Raw genomic sequence first — 19,614 nt, forward strand, 5'->3', positions numbered from 1 at the left:
TAGGGACAATGTCATTGCCAGCTGGCAGGTGAAAGGCACGTTTGTCACTTAGTAGACTAAGATTTCGCCTGCTACAACACACCGCCACCTCTGCCCGTGTTTGAAAACACCACTTTTTCTGGGATCAAAAGCTCTGACAGCAGCATCCCCTGGCTCTGACAGAGCAGCTCAGCATAGGCAGACAAGGAAAGGGCCCATCTGCGAGGAGTTCAGGCCCCGGGTTACAAACCCTGCGCTGCAGAGAGAGGGGACCGTCCCCAGGCATGTGTCCTACCAGCTCAGAGGTGACCGCTCCCCACCGCAGGGACAACTGAGCGGGCAGCACTCCTCCCTGCCCCGCCGGTGGAGCTCTTGCCCACAGGGTTCCAAGGCCTCAGGCTGTTCATCTCCAGGCCCACAAGCCTCCTTTCCCTGCCTCAGGCCAGCGGTGAGAATTCCCACAATCACAGAATGTGTTGGGTGGGAAGGGACCTTTAAAGGTCATCTAGTCCAACCCCCCTGCAGTCAGCAGGGACATCTTCAACTAGACCAGGTTGCTCAGAGCCTCATCAAGCCTGGCCTTGAATGTCTCCAGGGATGGGGCCTCCACCACCTCTCTGGGCAACCTGTGCCAGTGTCTCACCACCCTCATGGTGACGGGAAAAGCCTCGGCTCCCGCCTCGGGGCTCGCCCAGGCCGCCGTGAGGCGACAGCCACGTGCACCGCGGCACGGCCGCAGCAGGGCTCAGCCTGCCCAAGCGGGCAACGAGGAGCCCGTAGGCGAGAAGCGGAGCTCCACGCTTAAGCATTTGCTTCCATCGGGCTTTCCCAGACGCTGACGGAGAGGGGGGACAAATCTGGCAGCGCGCCTTTGAAAGAGAAAAAAAACCACCACGCGTTAAAGCGGGGTTACCGCTGCCACCGGCCTCCCGCGCCCTAGGGAAAAAAAAAAACAAAACAAAACAAAACCCAAAAAACTACCAAAATTCAGCTCCCATCGAAGGCTGTGACATTGTGGTTATTTTAACCCGCTTCGTTTCCAGCGGGGCGGGGGGGGGGGGGAAGGGAGACGGAGGGAGGGGCGGGGCAGGGGGCGGGGCCTGGGGAGGGCGGGGCGGCCCCGCCGCTCACGAGGCGCCACAGCGCCCCCTGGCGGCGAGCGCCGGCGCCGCCGCCACCTGCCTGGGGGCGGACGCTCCAAGCCAAACACCCGGGGCTGCTCGCCCGCCCCTGGACGCTAAGAGGGGCCGTCGTTCCGTTCCCCCCCTCCCCATCCCGCTTTGCTGGGGGTCGTTGCGGCGTTAATACGCAGTTGGGGACAAGCTGCGTTTGTTTATTACGTTATTAACATGTTTATTTCAGCATTAATTACGACGCTGAGGGATGCTGCAACTGGGGGGCGGCTCCAGAATTACGAGCGGTGTTAATTAACGTGTCTCCCTTCTACAGCACCCCACCTGAAGTTCGCCACAGGTGCAGCACTTCGGCATTTCACTCCTCAGGCACAGCTGGAGGTTTTCGGGCACAGGCATTATTTCACTCGCACGTGGGGGGAGCCCAAACCAGCCCGAAAGAAAAGCCAGGCTCTCTCCCCACCACCGCTGCGTCAGGTCACAACCAACCCAGGCTGTGCCGCGAAGTCAAAAATCACAGGGAAGAATAAACAGAAAGTTGGTCATGTAACATGTAACAACCATGTGCAAGAGGAAAGAAACACAAAGTTAATAGAGCACATTATTTTTATCCATAGTCTCAGATTTGGGGATTGCTTTGCCTTTTTTTTTTTTTTTTTTTTTTTTAATCTCTTTTAAAACAGCTGTTGCCAAATAGTTTTGACCTTGAATCACACATACCTTAAAATGGCTCACAACCCTTTGAGGAACAGCCTCCAGGCTCCAAACCGTTACATCGCTACAGCAGCCTCCTTGTTGCTAGCTGCCAAACAATAGCCATTGTTCCTGGAGCATCTAGCCAAAAATAATACGATATGCAACCGCCTTCCCACTGTTGCCTTTGCGAAAGTACTTATGAGTTCCAGAGATGACTTTATGGATGGCGTACAGCACAAATAAACCAAAGAGGAGCAGAACAACTTGAAAAGCATGTAGGAACATTGGAAGTGGGTGGAGTAGGAGTAAGAAAGCGGTAGGGGATGGAAGAGGAGAAAAACATTATGAGGAAGAGTTTATATTAGAAGGCAGTGAAGTGTTTAAGTTAAGCAGCTGGTTTTGTGTTGTTGCGTAGGTGAAAACAACACACAAATATTTGAATGTGTGCTCAGGTCATTAAGGCTTGAGTATTATTCTTGAGCAGGGTGGTTGCACTTTTGCACCTTAAATGGTGCTTTTACGTAGCTCTGATTTTAGAAAGAAAATGAAGTGCAAAAAGAGGAAAAAGATAGAGAAGGCTGAGGTAGTTTTATCTTTTACCTCCCCTCCCCCCTTCAACTTTTACAACAGCTTTGCCAGTGTTGATTCTCAAGACACAAACGTCAGTTTGAATGACTATTTGTGAGGGAAAACAGCTACCCCGCCTCCTGGCCCGGGGGAAAAGATGGTTATTTGAAGATGAAATATTTGGAAGTCATAGGCATCACAGACACACGACTAAATGTACACAGCCTGTGGCTTATGGCCGGTGGGTACTGAACTCAAAACGTTGCAGAAAAGCATACAGGAAAAAAACAACAACAAAAAAAGAGTTGATCCAAAGCACCTCCTTAGTTACTGAATTTATTTCCTACCTGTAGCTCCAAAAATATCAATGAAAGTCAGCTTGGCTTTTCTGCTATCAGTAGTCCCGGCCACAGCACAGGCATTTTGGTCAACCAGTGGAACTTCATATTGTTGTTGTCTGTGCATATATAAACCAAAGATAATTAATCTTCCATCAGTAATACATTTATCTTACCAATAAAGCAAGCTGCGAAAGAAAGGACACATCCGTATGCAACTGTACATCGGGTGAAAGCTTGACTTTCAAGTTTTCTTCCACACTTCTATATCTAGTCATCAGTCTACGTAGTCACACCAAGTCTCAGTTGCAGATCCCGACACAAATTTAGAGCTGAACTTTGATCTAAGTCCTGAAACAAACGTGTAGGAAAACCCAAAACGGGCTAAGAAAAGCCACCTCAATTATTTCAGACGAAAGCTAAATATTTTAAATCCAGTTTGAAATTCTCACAAATACTGAAGCTCACGTTTCCATGTAATGCTATCCAGTTACAACATATTTACTAACCACAGCATATTTATTGCTAACAAAATATTGCAAATGCCTGCTATAAGGGGCCCCTGTTTAGCCATTACCGGCTATTTGATAAATGATCTGCAGTGGTAGGAGGTCACACAAGAATAATAGGGAAACATGGCGGGAGGGGAGAAAGAGGAAAAACCCCAAAATCCCACGCTGCCAGCAAGATCAGACTGTGGGAGAGACTTAGTTATGCTCTTTTTTTTTACATATGACCATCCCTTATAAGGGAAAAAAACCACAACCAACGTAAAGCGCTGTCTGTAGGCGAAGCCTGTGCCATTCAGACACATCCCCCAGGCTCTCTCCCTGGTGACGTGTCTACATGCTCATCCTAAAAGTATGTTCCACTGAAGGTACAGCTGCAGCGACTTCCTCCTTGGGGGAGCCAGCATCTATACATCTAGAGAGACGAGCACATGGTTCAGGTCCGACCACCCCAGTCCACACCGTGCCAGCTGCTTCCAGAGCTGAAGAAAGAGGAAACGACATGGTGGAGGAAACGGTGTGGGACATCATTCCACCAGTGTGCTCTTGTCATCAGCCGGAAAAAAACCCAAACAAAACACTCAGAAGGGAAATGAGGTTGATCTGGTCATTACACTGACAGAAAAAAAATGCATTTCCTTTTAGCGGTGGTGGTGGTGCCGCCTTTTAGGAGTTTCTGGTTTGTTTTGCTTAGTTACTGGGGTTTGGAGTTTCCCCAATTATCACAGCACTCACAAAGCACTCCTACGTTCTCTGTCTGTGCATGCGAGTCCCGTCTCCTACTCCCCGATGAGAAAGGCATTTTTTTAACAAATTGATAAGATGGAATTTTCCCATACACTTGCTATCAGGCAACTGGAGCGCCGTGTGGCATGTTAGTGATGAAAAAATGCACTTAACGCTCTTTCTAACTTGGACCAGTCCTCCAGTTGTTCCTCCTCCTCCTCCTCCTCGTCTCAGGGCCACAGCCAGACAGAGAAACACCTCCCAGGCTCCAGCACTGGCATTGCTGTAGCAAATGCCAGACGCGGCCTCGTGCCCTGGATTTGGTCTGTTTGCACACCTAGCTTAACCGATGGGGAGTTTCAACAAAGCAGGAAAAAAACAGTGGCTGAAGGAACGAAAAATAAACGGTTGCATCAAACGTCAGTAACAAGCTCATGAAGCCCCCGCGCTGTATCTTATTTGTGTATTGACTCACACGCTGTGAGGAGCAATCCCTAAACCACGATTTCCCTCAGACAGACTGAAGATATCCGAGACCTGGGCTCGTAATGCAAAGCATGCTCATGCTGGGGCTCGCATGGGAGGGTTTTCCTGTGGGAAAGCAGCAAGGGGCGAGGGGGAATTCACCGCTTGCTAACACAAAACACCTAAAACTCCCAAAGGGTTGAAGAGGAGATTTAGGTTTGGGCAAGCAATGCAGTCGTAAAATAATCGCATAATTAACGGAGGGTTTCCGGCCACTCCTCTCCACTTGCGGTGGAGCTTTCGGTTCTCCGCGGTGTCGGGAGCAGCCAGGGCTTTCCAAGGGTGGGCAGCACAGCGTGGCCGGCAGCGGGCCACGTCTTTCAACAATGTGCTGCTACAAGCGGGCAGCGTGGGCCAGCTCAAGGACCTCGCTTCCTGCCATTGTTATCCCCGCAGCCCTGGAATTTCATCCAAATGAATTTGACCCCTTTGCTAAACAGCCCGTGCATGCTTCCCCGGTTAGGGTATTCGTGTGCGAGGAGAAGACGGAGGCAGGGGGGAGGGGGTGGAAGGAGAGTGGCTTGCTCCATCACTGCCAAAGCGACACGAGCGTGTTGTTATGCGCCCAGCTCCTGGTTTGGCGTGACAGCTTTGAGGAACAACGGCTCCCCATCCGATGGGGAGCGGATCCGTGCACCTGGGGTGCGCTCCACCAGCAGTAACTGCTGAAGGGGAGAGAAAAATAGAACACAAAGCACGCAGTTCTTCACCCGGCTTGCATTTGCAAAAGATGTTTAGTAGGTGCCACTCGTGCCTTATGCTTTAGGAAAAATCTGTTGTTATTTCAAATTCTCAGCTTCTGTTCCAGGGCTTTCCCTTGACCCCTGGAGGGGTTGGAAATATTAGGACCACCTCTCTTCTCTCAAAACTTGGATTCAAACTCCCCATGTCTGTCTTAAATAGAATGGGTGAACAAGGAAGTCTTCCCACCTCTTCCCCCCACCCTACTCCTCCATCCCAGACTTGGCTCCCTAGCAGATGCCAATCACTCACCCTCTACAAAAAGCCATACTCCCTCCCAAAGTTCCCCTCCTCCTTCCCTTCAGGACGTCAGAGAAGTACCATTCCTCTTCCTTTTCCTGTTCTAAACTTTTGCTCCCAGGCGAACGTGGAAACTTTATAAAACCTTATTAACCCTACCTAATGAAAAGACGTATAGTTTGCCACGTATTAACAGGTTTTATTTTGGCATCCCAGGGCCATGGCTTCTTTGTAGCTTTAAGCAAGAGATAATGTCAGAGGATAATCAGAAATTCTGTTTCAGCAGATTGACCTTCCTCCTAAGAGCATATTAAACAATACTCTGTTTGAAGAGATCACCAGGTACTTTGGGTAGGAACTTCATCTGGGTGTCAGCATAGCTCCATTTGAAGTGAGTGGCATCACGTCAGTTTAAGTCTGGAGTCACTGACTTCGGTTGTTATACGCTGGCATAACATAACTCTGTATCGTGGCTCTTTCATCTAAGAAAATCTAAATATCCCCCAAAATATTAATTAAGCCTAAAAATGGGATAAAAGCTTTAGTACCACATTTACAAGCAGTGAAACTGAGTCTTGAAAAGAGAAGACCCGGGTACTCCACGATATCTGGTGCTTCTGGATGGGTGCACGTGAAAATGCGTCCTGACTGGATTGTCAGTACGACTCAGCACAACAGGCGTCAGGGGAAATGGTTGACTGACAGTACTTTTGACAGCCAGGTCGTAGGGGTCTCGTGCCAGATTACCCTCAAATAGAAAAGTACATAAACCAAAAGCTACTTTTAAAACACATGAAGCCAAAAGCCCTGGGCAAAACACTCCAGGCTTATCAGAAGAGGTTCTGGATCTCCTGGCTCCCGGCACAAGACCCTCATTTTATTGTCTTTACTGGGCTTTGGATCAATACATGCAAAAAATGTTTCCTCTGCACTGGGCTTTAACTTTGGCCATCCCCTCAACTATGCATTCCCCTACAGTCACATGCTATTATTATGGTTTTAATCAGCAAAGGTTACACAACTATATCTATTGTTTCAGTAAAGTTTTGGCCACAAAGTCCACATGGTCGTACAGAGCTGAAACCCGAGGTTATCAAGTAATCAAGCTGAGCACATTTGTTGTAATTACAGCTCCCTATTTGTTTTATTCACACACACACACACACACACTCACCTTCCTCTCCCGCTCTCCCTTCTCCCAAACCCTACTGCCAGCTTACCAGCTCAGAGCAGCTTATTTTGAGCTTTATTTTGAGCCCTGACCCGGCATCATGTAGGCAGCTGAATTAAAGCCTATCGCTGTACCAATCAAAACTGACACTTCAACAGAGGCGGCACAGGTGTGCCTTGGCAACGACGCGGCGGTAAATGGTGTTACAGCAAAGAGACACCATTTGAAGGGACAAAGCACGTTGTTTGTAGCTGTGCTGCCTTGAGTTCAACTTCAAGCCAGGCTGCTCTTAGCCAGTGGATTCAAATACCATAATTAATTGAGAGTTCTTCCTGTGCTAAAAACAATAATGAGAGATAAAAAGGGATTTTGGATGTTCTTCCCCTTTCGCCCTCACCCAGACTCTAAAGAAACAAACAGCTTCATCGCACGTACACGTAATCAGGTGTTTTGAAATAGAAGTGCGTATAGAAGACTGAAATTGCGGAACAAACTCCCTTCTTAGTCACACTGGCAATAGTCATGTGTAAACTACACCAAAATTTTCGTCCCTGCAAATTAACAGAACTTTCCTCTTCTACCAGCAAAAAAAATAATTATATCTGATAATCTACATAAAGTGATTATTACTGGACACATCACTCCTTACTGCTGTTTTCTTATTTACTTTTCACCTGTCTTGGACTGTGTTATTGAGCAAGCCCATTTCATTTTCTTATTCAGCTTATCATTTTTTGGTTCTTAGGAATTAGCATGAGGTAGTTGTGTTTGGATCACTGCGATGAATGCTGATATTCAAAATTTGCAACAGGTTAGCTTAAAATGGCTTATTAATTGATCTATTTCAATACCTGGAAAATCTTATTTTGATAGTCTTACCTACTTAAGCCTCGCTTGGTTCAGTTTAATTATGCTTCTTAGAGATCTAGCTTATTCATAAGCATAGTTTGCCACTCCACTCTGCTTTCCACTGTCTTTAAATGCCATGTTGAAAAACCGTGGCATTAAAAGTACTTCAACTTGCATTCTTTTCGCTTGTATCCTGCCCAGCAACCCATTAGGTCCTATGCTTTTCTCAGAAGCAGAACAAAGACTAGAATCTTTTTTTCTGCCTTTTGTGCTCTATATGTGGAAAAAAAAAATAATCCCAGATTTTCTTATAATTACATGACTCCAGAAAGCAGAGCCTAAGCCAATCTGCCACCACAATTCACAGCAAAAAAAAAAAAAAAAAAAAAATTAGGAGCTTGCAACACAGCTCTTGTACTCCATAAAAACCAGTCTGGTGCACAGCCTGCAATTAGCTCTCACACTTGCAGCGTCAAGGAAGTGTAAGCCCAGGTTTGACCTTAGTGTATTGTCAGGCTAAGACTACACACGTGGTTAGGCATTCAGGTGACACAGGGCAGTTGTTAAAGCCCTTGAGCATCTCTGGAAGGGAATCAAGCCAGGTAACCCAAGGGTGCTAAGCTGGGAGTACCGGTGTCTTCCTGGAACAACAGCCTCTTCCCAGAGACCGGCTTTTGTTCTTTAACTTCCCCAACTAGTTTATTTCTCAACAGCTTCTCCATATAGAGGAGCCTTAAGTAGCTCCTCTTGAGCTCTTTAGCTTGAGAGAAAAGGATGCCGGCTATCCTCAAATCCAGCAGTGATCCCTTCCTCAAAACCTGTTTCACACAAGGTTTGTTTATGGGCCACACAGGTCTACTGTTAGCAAAACACTTCATGCCTGTAGCAGAGCGGTTTCCATCTTTTTCATAAATGCAACCACAGAAAAATCACATTCAGTTTAATTAAACAGTAAGATTTATCCTTCTCTCAAGAATAAAAGGGGTTTACAAATCTGGTGATGAAATCACTTTCATAGATCTCAGAACAAATGGAGCCAAGTCCCCCGAGACAACTATTCTTAGAATCCCCCCCAAAAAATAAGGAAAAAAGATGTAGGCAATTCTCTGATAAGAGTCCAGAGGTCAGATCTGATAGAGCAAACAGACAATTTTTGTTCTTTCTCAAAAAATAAGGGGGACAATCCGTTCAGGATTCCTCAAAAAATTTGTGCAAGAACTAACTTACTTTGGAAACCGAATGGTAATTAGTATCCCTCTTCTCAAGCATCTATTTTGTTTTCCCAGGCAATGTGTTTTTAAGCACAGTATGGATCAGCTTTAATTTAATGCAAGTTTTCCTGTCATTACTCACCCATAACGATGAAGGTTTTGCCTCCTCAAATGCAAATAAGAAGCAATATTCTTTTAAAGCAGTAGGTATCAAGCCATATCATGACTTGTACCTGGAATCTGACAGTTCAGAAGTTAAAAGAAAAAAAATATTATTTATTCTTAAAAACAAATTTTGATACTCCCTTCATTATACCTACTTTTTAAATTCCCTCCCTAACTTTCATATTAGCGAAGACCGTAGATATCTAACTTGGACAGTGGATGGAGACACAAAGTACACTCAGAACCAATTCACGGTGGTAAATATCAACCATATTTCATTTGACTGCGCGAGAGAGACAACCCCTGGTTTGCTTGTCCTGAGCAACCTTTTGTTTCTTTTACAGCACGGAACAGTTTGCATTTTGTTAAAGCCAGTGCCACTAACAGAAAGGAATAAGTGCTACTCATTGAGCATAATTCGTAATACAATTGGTCTGTATGCATGAAATCCATATCGGAATGAAAAATGAGTGGCATAGATTAGTTTTGCACTGGAGACTTGTTGCTAGCTATTTCATTGCTGTGCTCTGGCAATGCTTGTAATTAAATCTGACAGGCACAAGAAATTACTTAATGTTAGTAATCTCGTACAACACAGAGCTCCTGCGGAGGGCCAGAACACGAGATGCTCCCATTTCAGGCTTGTTTTGCGTCTCAGTGGACAGTGACAAGAGCACGTTATTGCACGAGTACTATTTAGCTAACGAATCCAGACTCTGGTTCACTTCCCGCTCACGGGATGCATCCAGTTATGGCAAGGCTGTGTAGCATGGAGAAAGGTGACACAGGAGGTAGGATGCCATCTCTTTTGCTAGCCAGATTGCACGAGGATACAGGCAATTACGAGGATTACAGCTGAAATACAGGCAATAAAAAGTTCACGTCCACCTTCTACCCCTCTGGCAGTGACCCTTATGAGACTAGGTCCCCTTCATTTTCTGTTTAACTGGCTTATTGTTACACACTCGGCAAGTAGGAGAAAGGGACAACAATTCAAAGCCCTGGCTGATATTTTGGAAAGCTTTTTTGTTTGTTTGTTTGGTTGGTTGGTTATGGTTTTCCCCCCACGAATAGCATTATCTTTCTGCCTCTGCTATTCAGTTTCTCCAGTTCAGCTTCCCCATCTCTTTCTTTGATGCCAACCACTTAGTAAGAAAGGAACGTAACAGAGAGATTTAGAAGTTCCTACAAACCAAACCCTTTTGCTAAATCTCTCTCTGCAGCCCCAATTTCTGCGAGTACACAGTGAGAACAACATGAGGACGAAGAGACCTCTAGAAAGCACAGTGTTACTTCACAGCCTTTGAGGCAGCTTTTCCATTCCTTTCTTTCACTTTGTGTGAAAGAGTTCAATGAACCTAAAAGAGAATTTCCTATTAGAAATTTTAAGTGCTTGAAAAAAAAAAACCAAACAACAAACCCCATAGTGGTGTAGGGACAGGCATCAGAACTCTGTGTAACAGATACAAAATATTTTAGCACTGGAGTTGGTGACATCGACTTACTTTTTATTCCATTTTTATTGTGCCTTTGCTTTATTCCCTTACGATCTCCTGCATGTCAAACCCATTCGTGGCACTTTTCTAGTGGTGAGGGTTGCAGTGGCAGGACAGACAGCAGCCCTTTCCTGCAACAGAAAGTGAGCTTTTATTTATGCCATGAGTATCCTACACCACTTTAAGATGCCAAGTTGTTGGGTTGTGTGGTGAGTTTGGTGGGTTTCTTTTTGTTTGTTTTGGGTTTTGTTTGGTTGTTTTTTGGGGTTTTTTTTAGTTTTTTTTTTTGTTTGGTTGGTTGTTTTGGGTTTTTTTTTTGGTTTTTTTTTTGTTTAACGGATATGTGTTTTACAAAACATGCTTGCTTGCTCAAAATGCTAAGCAACTTCATAGTGTCTCACGAGGAGGAAATATAACTAACAGTCATCTTTTAAGAAGCGACAACCGGCACATGAGTAGCAATAGAGCCTCATGCAGTATAATTGCTGGTATTGCAAGAGGTGACTGTGTGAGCATGGATGTCTATAAGGCACCCTGCTGTCTGTGTGCTATTGGAAAGTTGCTGTGGTTTTGTGTGATATTTTTTTTTCTTTCTGTGCTTTTATCTTCCCTGCAAAAGCAACAATTTAACTGTAAAGCAGAGCTTGGCAAGCAATTTTAGCTTACCAGTGACAAAACTACGGTCTCTTACAGTGTCTGATGCCAGAAAAGAGCAAAGAATATATGGTGATAAATTCTAAGAATTATTAAAAAAAACCTAATTCTAAATTCCTGTTCTGTTTATATCTTAAGCCCCACTTACAACTAGAAAGCAGCCTTCTTCTCATCAAGCCTTTAAAAACAATTACGTCTTACTTTTTTTTTTTTTTTTAATACAAGGGTATTTATTTAAAGATGGCAGAACATGGAGCTTTCTCATCATCCAGTAGCAGTGAAGAAGGCAGGGAAATAAATGGTAAATAAATACATTAAAACATATAAGAGAGGACATGTGGTGGCAGTGGAAATGTTGACATCTGACTTGTACCAGTTAACTCCAAAGAAAACAGGTAAAAACTGCTATTGCCTTCAACAGAGCTCTGGTTTTATAATATGAATTACAATGATGTAAGCCAGGATTAAGTCAGCTCATACGAAATCTTTTAAATCTAGTTGAAAGAGGTGTTGGGGAGAGGTAGCGTTGACCAGTAGTTATAGTTTAACTGAGACAGTATTACGAACAAGAAGTAGCGGAACAACTCAGGAAATAAAAACCCAAAACATTTATGCCCCAAAACAAAATCTTTACTTGCAGGTCTGACTTTGTTTGAGATGCTGTTGTTCACATGTAACAAACTTGACTTTAAGCCCAGGAGAGCTTAAGAGTTCCCGGGAAAGAAAGCAAGTGGCTCAACAACAGAGTAATAAAAAGCTAAGAAAGTCCACACCACGCGCCGAGCTCTGAACCAAATGTCTACTCAGGGAGCGAGCTAATGCACAACATGATGAAGTAGGAAGTTGCTAATGACAGACAAGCTCCAAAATGAATTGTTACTGGGGATTCTCAGGTGCCTATCAGATGAAAAAATAATTGCAACAAAAGAAAATATAAGAAAACATCAGGGGAAAAAAAAAGACTATTCTTATGGTCTATTGGACATGGAACAGTGTCCCTAGCGAAGGGCAGTTGCCTCATCTTGAGTCACTTTTCCAAACCTTTGCTAAATCAATTGAAAATACACCTCCTAAAAAAACCAGAATTGCATTGGCAAGGGGAAAAACATGGTGATCCAAAGGGTCTTTTCTATCTCTAATTACCATGACCTCAGCTGGACATGCCCAAAAACTTTTAGAGAGGAATGTGTCTTAACACTTACATGAGGACATGGGTCCCTGGGGAAATGAGTGCGCAACTGCTCCAGCAAAAGAACATCATCTAACTAGTCAGGAATGAAAAGATATTGTACACAGAGCCAATAGTAGTCTAGTTGGGCAATTTTTTAATTTTTTTTTTTTAAACTACCATCAGCAGTCTCCCAATGTAATCCAGGTAATCGATTTCAACTAGGTTTTCTATCCCAGTTAGCAATGAGCCTCCCAGACATCAAATACTTTTAAAGTTCAGATTAATTCAGCAGTATTTTATAATAAAATTTTAAAAATTTGTATCATTACCAGATAAGTAAGAGGTTGGTTTGGGAAGAAATTGCAGCACATTTCAGATATTCTCTTCACTGAGTATGGCTGCCCTCCAAAAATCAATGACTAGTAATAATTAGGGCTGATTGAACACCTATTGTTAAGACTACTTAAATCAAAAAGAAAATTTCAGTCAGCATTATGAATATTTATATACTGTCTGCTGGAAAGTTTTTAGCTGCAAAAAAGCTTTGGGAAAAAGTATTTCTGTTTTTGCTTAGTTTTCAAATAATAAAGACTTTTTTTTTTTTAAATAAAATTGTTACCAAACGTTTTCAGCAACACTATACATGTTTTTTGTTTACAGCTTTCTATTCAACAGGCACATTAAAATATCATAAGAGATTAAAAAAAAAAATAACAACCTTCAAAACACATCCATTAAACATTTCCTGAGAGGGAAAAGGAATTACTGACATTTTTATTGTTTTATTTTTAATAAGAAGAAAGCACAACTGCTTTGTTTCAATAGCAAGTTCTGAGGACTTGTCAGAACAAACATCACTAAGTACTAAAGTGGTGATAGTTGACTGCAATTAGATTCACCTGAAGAGCTTATTGTATAATCAATGTAAACCTACATGATTAAACCAAAATCAAAGGATTAACATAAAAATCAGCATGGGAGTGTATAACCACGTCAGACCGTAGGCATGCTGCATCACTGACAACACTCAAAGTGCCTTAAAAGCTAGGATGGGGAAAGGCTGTACTTGAAAGAAAGATCAGGGTATGAACTTCTACCCAATCTCTGAGGGAGGTGGAGATTTTTTTTATCATCATCATCATCGCTTTGTTATTGTCTTGAGATTAGCCTTAACAAGAAGAGCTATTTTTGAAACTGAAACATGAGTGAAAAACGCTTGGGTAGCGAGCCAAGGTTTCCTAGGGCACTGTTCCTTAGCTGGGTTTTTAAACGTTCTAGAAAACACTTCAAAAAAAATTCATTTTTTTTAAACCTTCCCCCCCTCTTTTTTTTTTTTTTTTTTTTTTTTTTTTTAAAAGCAACAATGTACACCATTAGCTGCAGTGCAACACTCCTCGGTAAGGCTGAACCACAGCCGGGGGGAGATGCCCGTTCGCAGGTGAAGGCAGGCAGGGCATCCCCGGCTCCGGCATCGGGAGCCCTTGGCACCCGCAGAGGAAACACAGCCCTGCCAGAGGCACCTTGTTTCTGTGCTTCAGGACGCTTCTTGCCCTCCAGGTGAGTGAAAGGGCTGCAGGTCAGAGACCTACCCAGCCACGCTCTTTTAGGGTCACTAACTACTTAGCAGTGTCTCTAATCCCAGATATGCAGCCCAAGCAGGAGTGCTACAGGTGAAATAAATTGCTCCTTTCCCCTCTTTTCCCTAAGACATCCTTGACAGCCCTATGAGCTGGAGCTTATGTGTTACATTGCCCAGCCTATACCCACTAAAACCATATTTTCTTTTCTAAAGTCACCATACGTCTATATGCTGCAGAGACTTCACGTGTACACTCATATATGTAAGTATTCTAAAAATCACCATACACATGCATACGGTCCCTGCAGACTGGGTTTCTATACAAGCAATGCTCTTACAAAATGCAGCTATATGCTTATAATGCTTATAAATACTTAAAGGGTGGGTGTCAGGAGGATGGGGCCAGGCTCTTTTCAGTGGTGCCCGGCAACAGGACAAGAGGCAATGGGCACAAACTTGAACATAGGAAGTTCCACCTAAACATGAGGAGGAACTTCTTTACTTTGAGGGTGGCAGAGCACTGGCACAGGCTGCCCAGGGAGGTGGTGGAGTCTCCGTCTCTGGAGACATTCAAAACCCGCCTGGACGCGTTCCTGTGCAACCTGCTCTAGGTGACCCTGCTCTGGCAGGGGGTTGGACTAGGTGATCTCCAGAGGTCCCTTCCAACCCCTACCATTCTGCGATTCTGTGACTGTGTTTCTTAAAAATATCAAGCTGGTTAGACTGCACAGGATAGACATATATCAGCAAGGAATTTAAGTGTGTACTCCACCTTTAACTCATTGAATACAACATGCATGTAGCTGAACATGCATTCACCCATCCTGCTAAATTGGGAACTCTAAGATTTGCAAGGAACTGCTACAAAATAAATCAGGATCTTCTTGTTCCATTTTCTCAATTGGGGATCCATAGTTAAAAGTTTGGAATGACAGTTTAATGAACATCAGATAAAATAAATGTTTTTCCGTGCCATTACAAAAATTCTCATGGATTAAAAAAGAATAAAAAATACAATTGACATTTTTTCTGAGATGGTTAAGGAAATAAGAGTTTTTCCTGTCAACAGAATGGGATTTTTAGACTGTCATTATTCTATGCAGAGGAGATAGTAGGCACCTGCTCCCAAAAATTTAATATAGCTTTACTTGTGTCCTTAATTGAGATAATTAAGTGCATATTGGATTAAAAATCTTGTTCTGTAGGGATCCTGCCAAGCCTATAAATGTCTTAATATCTACAGTATTACTATTCAAGAACTGCCTTGACAGTTTGGCAATGATTTCCTAAAAAAAGGTTGTTTTTTTTTTTCTTCATCTCAAAACTGACCTACTTAAAAAAAAAAAAAGTAAAGAAAAAACCCTATCACCATCCCCCCGGCATCTACCCAACTGTATATTGGAAATAAATTACAAATTTGCACTTTGCAAAGCGCAAGTTCAGCCCATGTTTTGGAAGCTGGGGTTTTACACATTGCCCTTTGTGTGCCGCTGGGCTCCTCTGCACCTGTTTCACACTGTACATATTTGGAATTTTTCTGTATTCTTTATCATTTCAAAGACAGGAACATAAACATCTCTGCTTTTCCTGAGATGACTGCCTGTGTGTGTGCATATGCATCACTGAAACTTCCTAGACTCAAATGCTGTTTTCTCTTGCCAGGCACCCTTGTGGGTCTTCCTGAACAGCAGGCACTTTTTCAATAGCAACTTGGAGCTACTGGGGGAGAATAGAAGGTCATTTTCTTAGACAGGATGCCAAGAGGACAGGGATTGAATGGCGCTGGCTGGCCACGAGACGCCATGCAAATCAAGAATGCAGTGTGGTCCCCAGGGAAATAGCTCATGAGCCTGGAGTATACGATAAACCTGCAACCAAAGCCTTCTTAGGCAACTGCGATAACAATGTGTCACATTCCAGAGGAGTCAAAAACAAAGGTTGCAGAAGTCCTTGCAAAGCAGCACTCCCTTAGACATCAGCGCTTTCAAGGAAAAGGAAAGATATGGCAAGTTTTGTCACTTCTTGCTATTTGATGAAAACAAAACAGAACCCTTTAGGCTTAGTCCGTCTGAAAACCCCTGAGTAAATCACAGCAGAAAGTAGTTGCTTAACCTTCAATAGGTTAAAAAATTAAATATGCATATGCACCCATAACATATTGAAAATAAAGTAAATGCCACATTCGGAAAGTGGTAAACACAATTCCGTAGCATATTACAAATAACTGCTTGTGTGAACGTAGTGTTAGCCACCAGCTAGGACAATTAAACCCATCTCTTTAAATTGGCTTTCTTACCCTTTTCATTTAGACATTGCGTTACTTGCATAGATAAGTCGTCACTTCAGTGCTGCTCATAAATTGAGCATAAACAGCCTGAGATACTTACTCCTTCTATTATTTGTCATTGTTCAGCGACTAACAAACAGATCACGAAGTAACTGCAGTGAGTATTTGTTATTCACTATTAATTATTGATGCTGGCTGACCGGCCAAGTCCCATGGGCTGTGGGAGACAGGAGGGAAGGAATGAGAGACCAAATATAACACCCTTGCTAAGGTGACAGACAAAATTCCGCCATGCCTGAGATTTCACAGGAGAAGCATAACCCACGGTGTCCTTCTGAGAACCCAGGAAGGAAAGATCAAAAGTGCCCCAGAACTCAGAAAGCAACTACATTGCACTTCTGTGAATCAGATCAAGCTCACTGCCGCACTCTGCTTTCAACCTTGAGGTTTGCTGCTTCTCTTTCAGCTCTGAAGCACCCAAGAGCTCATTTGCTCCTTTGTTCCAGGTATTCCTGCCAATCGCAGCACAAACAACACAGATCTTTGTGGTGTTGCTTTGTAAGAATTCTTTGATATCATCAAAGATCACTTCTTGCAGACTATCACAGTGCACCTCACAACACACCACTTCAACAGCAGGACAAAGGCCTTCATGCCAAGGCCTAAAGCTGGAGGACGATTAGCTGAATTTAAAAAAAGAAAATAAGCAGAGAATAAGAGCAGAAAAAAAAACAGTTTGGAAAAAAAGCACCCGAATTATTCCATTCCAGGTAGGAAAGCTGTATACCAAAAAAGAAAGTGCCGGGAAGACTGCCAAGACAGCAGCTGAGCTATCTGTATCAAGGCTACGTCTTTCACAGGGACCCCCAAGAACTAGTACATCTGTTCAGTACGGCTAAGGTAGGCACTTCCCCCTTATTTCTCAAAGGTATCCAGAATTTATGCACGGGTGAATACAAAACACACATCCACAGCAGAAAACATCTATAAAGAGACCCTCTAGAAAAGGATCTGCTGTGCAAGGGTGTAACACCATATGACCAGAAAACCATCAAGGTTCAAATACAGGTAGGTGTCCTGTACCATAGCTTCCATTTCTGGCACTATTTCTTAAGGCATCTTTTTGCCCGGCTGTCAGTATTGCTGTTTATGCAGTACTCTATTTCCAACTCCAATGGCATGACCTCCTCTCACAGACCTTGGAGGACACTGTTCAGACCACTCTATTTAAAAAACTAAATAAAGATTAACAAGTTACTAGTCATTCTCATCTTGCAAGGACCGAAAATTATCCTCAAACGCTCCAGCAGCTTCTAATTAAGAATACAGAAAGTGTCAACTTGATCAGAGAAACTGCTAAAAAGCTATTTAACAAGTGCGATTTGCTGGCATAACCATCTCCTGAAGAAAAACTCAGAAGTTGCCATTAATTTTACTTTCTTTTTTCGGAAGTGCATTTTAAGACAATCAGTCCTTTGCTTCACTGGTGATCCCCATACTGACAAAGCTTTCCCCTTCTCCTCTGCCCTCCATCTGTGCTTCTGAAGAAACGCAGAGCCACAGAAATAAAGGCAAGCTGTAACGCCAGTCATTCACTCTCACGGACTGTTCCTTCCCTTCCTCCCAAATAGCCTCCTTTCACAGTAGTATGACCGCTCTGGATAGACAGAAAAAGCTGTCCATCCAATGGACAGTTAAGAGGGCGACGTGGTTTGGGAAGTCAGGACATTTTGTTGTTTCCATTACCAGTGAAAACGCAGTCCTTGAGAATACCTGAGCTGTGCAAGAAACAAGCTGTGCAAGTCTCCGTTCCTCCATCCCATGCCCGCTCCACGACTCCCAGGCTGTCAGCTGGTTTTCCACCAAAGTTCAAATCTCCAGGTGATTCTTTCTCTCGGAGTCTCACACACACCAGAGATGAGTATGAATCCTGGGTTGGGTATGAAGCCTGAATTTCCCCCAGCATTCAGAGTTGCTCACATTTAATTTTCCAGGTCAGACTCACCTGCAGAGATTAATACATTTGGGAAAAAGAATAGCACATTAGAATGGTGATGCAAAGCCGGCAAACAAAAAAAAAAAAATTAAAAAAAAAAATCCATTTTCTATGCAGATACTGCCTATAACCAAACATACGTATTCATCACAAAACTGTTATAGGCCTGACTCTTGGTTTCTACTTCCTCATACTCAAAAACCTCCTACACAATTATTTCCTATATGATTCTTTCCTTCCTACCCACCCCAGCCACAGCCCTTCCTGGTAGCGCGCCAGTTTTGTTATTATTCAAAGGTGAAAAACAAAACCTATCCAAGGAACTAACTCTGGCAAAACTTAACCTGAAATGATTAACTTAAGAAGAGTGAAAAGACCCAGTACAGGGGGCTCCAAGCAGGGCTGGTAGCCCTGATATGGCACAGAAAGCTGCGCGCGTCGCCCTTCTTTCCACTTGCTTTACAGTGATAGAGCTGACAGTCCTGCAAGTACAGAAAGCCGATCGCATTCAAGAAAGTTAGAAATATGCACTTACACTTAATGATTAACTTCCAGGAGAGTAATAATGAGGTTGCCACGAGGATGCTGTGGGGTTTGAGAGTAAAAAGGGGGGCAAGCCATTCAATCACGAACAGAAGCAATGCTTCCTTCCCACATAGCCTCACCACACAGCTAAAGATTTTCTCCATTTATGCAACTTGTGAAACAATTTGACTAGGCATCTAGGTTGCCCAGGGGCAACCTACAGCTTCTGTAAAGCCACCTAGAAAATGAAGCTGAATAATGAAGCTCTCATTATTTGTACCGCCTGGAGATCTGCTTCCCCAAGGATCATTGGCACTCTGTAAGAATTTCACTGTCAAAACTTCACACTTCCCTTTTCAGCTTGCAAGATCAACGCCCTGGTACTTTGTTTTATTATAATTTTTTTCTAAGAAAATAAGTGGCCACTATATAGAAGTGAATTAGCCTTCATTCAAAACATGTTTTGCAAAAGGTTTCATTTAATTCAGTGCCAACTAAGACAGACGGTGATCTTATTTATGAGGGCTAGATCTATTGTCCAAGTTTAATTAGCTGACTATTAGACTTCCCATTTCTGTTATTGCAGATCCTTAATTCTTTTCCTAACATGATGTGCTTTAAAAAATGTTTTCCAAAGAAAGCAGAAGACATTTCTATTCATCCTAATTGTTCAGGAAATTAAAACATGCCAATTTTTCTTCAGCTAATTAGCTTGACATACCTTGTTTCTCACTGCCAGACTGACCTGTAACATCTTTCTCATTCTCTCTCTAAATCACCAACTGCTCATTTGCTTCCTTTCGCCGTCCTACATCACTCAGCAACTTTTTCCACAGGACATTTCCTCTCACCAGTTGTTCATTTGCCCATAAGAAAACATATCCTAATGGACGCATTGAGCTTTTTTTTTTTTTCCCCTCTCCGGATATCGACACAGCATCCTACTGTTGACGGCAGAAGTCATTTCTGGAGGAGCAGAAGGTGCTGCTTCATGTAGGCGAAGGGGAGGAGGGGCGTGCAACACGCCAGCACGCTGCAGGCACAGGTAGGCAGGAT

Source organism: Chroicocephalus ridibundus, chromosome 2 (genome assembly GCF_963924245.1).
Source record: "Chroicocephalus ridibundus chromosome 2, bChrRid1.1, whole genome shotgun sequence".
NCBI lineage: Eukaryota > Metazoa > Chordata > Aves > Charadriiformes > Laridae > Chroicocephalus > Chroicocephalus ridibundus.